This window comes from Paramormyrops kingsleyae, chromosome 12, assembly GCF_048594095.1.
Source record: "Paramormyrops kingsleyae isolate MSU_618 chromosome 12, PKINGS_0.4, whole genome shotgun sequence".
In the NCBI taxonomy this organism is placed as follows: domain Eukaryota; kingdom Metazoa; phylum Chordata; class Actinopteri; order Osteoglossiformes; family Mormyridae; genus Paramormyrops; species Paramormyrops kingsleyae.
In genome coordinates, this window is record NC_132808.1 from 22,775,383 (window position 1) to 22,777,266 (window position 1,884).

General features: G+C 46.7%; 1 long non-coding RNA gene across 2 annotated transcripts; it reads left to right on the forward strand.

Annotated features, from left to right (window-relative positions):
* The first annotated feature begins 244 nt into the window (after positions 1-244).
* LOC140577668 (uncharacterized) lies at positions 245-1,493 on the forward strand. Of its 2 annotated transcripts, none has more exons than XR_011981818.1 (2): positions 245-447; positions 1,069-1,493. It is a non-coding gene; the product is annotated as an uncharacterized lncRNA (long non-coding RNA). The 2 variants fall into 2 exon arrangements; XR_011981817.1 differs by having other exon boundaries at positions 245-441.
* Positions 1,494-1,884: the final 391 nt, after the last annotated feature.

Consider the following 1,884-nt stretch of genomic DNA (forward strand, 5'->3'; position numbering starts at 1 on the left):
GAGCGCTTGCATGCCAAGGCCTCGGTCCCAGAAGAGGAATGCACGCGGAGCCCGGCTCCTCTTACACACTTGTGCAATCGCACATTCGGAGCATCCTGTTTATGCGGCCCGCCGTGCCCTGATTGGCCGAGGCCGCTGGGCCTACCGCGGCCAGCAGCTGGGAATGACTCCATCGAAGCATGCCTTTCCTATGACAGAGGCTCACCGCGCATGTGTCCTCCCTGCGTGCACCCTGCACAAAGCGGCCCAGTGTGCCGGATGAAAAGCACACTGGGGCTCTGAGGATGGGGTGGGATGGCGGGGGGGCTGCCGGAAGACCACAAAAAGGGCCCCCGGTGACCCCCGGAGGCCATCTGAGATAATCAATCCACGACCCCCCAGTTCCGGACAGCTTTGGGCAAGGTCGGCGTGGAACGCTTCCCACTTCCACAATATCAGATGGTAACGGTAATTCCTCCCTGCGAATGCGTAAGGGCAAAGGAATGCCTCCAGGCCTCATCCAGGCTGTGCGGAATCTGTCGAAAATGTGTGACAGCTGTGAGAGTTGGCCGGGTCCGGCCGACTGCCGCGAATGTGTACGCGTGGGGGGGGGGGGGGGTTGCCGTTGGGGGCCATCGCGCCCCCCCCAAAAATGGCTCTAGTGGCTTCGCTCCTCTACTTAAAAAAAAAAAATCCACATCATGACAACGTAAAGTATATATTTAACCCATTGACTGCCTGTGCATATGATGCTATGATGTGTCTACAGACGGGTATTTACTGCCTATCACCCAACGATGTCCATGTTTTCTGTCCAATTCTCTGTATTTCCTGGGATCCTAAGACCCTAAGAACACTGGGACACTGATTGGATTGTATATCACGAAATCATTTTTATAGATATTTTTGTTTGAAATCTGTGTATGTGCTTCTGTATAAAACAAATAATTTGAAAAATGGAATATTCAGGGTGTTCACGGCATGTTGACGGCGGCCTGGTCCGGTTCACGGTAGTTTACATTGAGCAGAATGCTAAGCTGTTATATTGATTGTTTCGTGTAATTTGAATTTGTTTCATTTGTCATGCAGGCCAGATGTGGAATCTCTGAAGACTGCAGCGGGAAACGGAAAGGCCTATCTTCAAAAGGGACGATCTGGCGAGCGACGGTGCTTCTCGAGCGATCGCTCTGTTAAAAGCTCACACAGGATTCCTACCTTACATATCTACCTTGCAACCTTCTTAAAAAAAAAAAAGAGTGCTTAAGCCTACTGTTTAAAAACCAATAAAATCAATAATAATGCGTCACATGTCAAACCTTTTCAGTTTTCGCAGGTTGAAAACTAAGATTTTGCGACGTTGAAACAGGACACACACATTAAATAGACTTCAGCAACTCCAGCAAGTCTGCCCGTGAAAACTGATTGATGTGACATTACTATCGATTTTTTGGTTTTGCCTTCAGTCAGTCACTCAGCCTGTCTAATTGCCATTATGCAGGTCACCCCCCCCCCCCCCCAAAAAAAAACTGCGAAAATGGGCTTTGCAGAACCCTGTGTTTATATTATACAGTAAAAAGTGTTAAAGGCAAGTTTAATCCGGTTTACTATCTTACTTGCTCTCTTGTGTCACTCAGTTTTAGTTACAGTAAGATGATCTGCGCTAACAAGCTGTAAAATAGCTTTTATACTGGAAAGGTGAAGGTACTGGTGCAGTTGCCTAGCCTTTAACTTCCTGATAAACATGTCCAAGCATTTTAAATGTAACGTTTCAATATTAATTAACCTTAAAGTTACTTCACAAATTTCAATTAGCCTTAAGATAACATTTTGCTTAAAATATACACATGTCCCGTTTCTCAGTTTCAGAGATTGCACACTTGGCTGTGCAACATAAAATGTTACAAA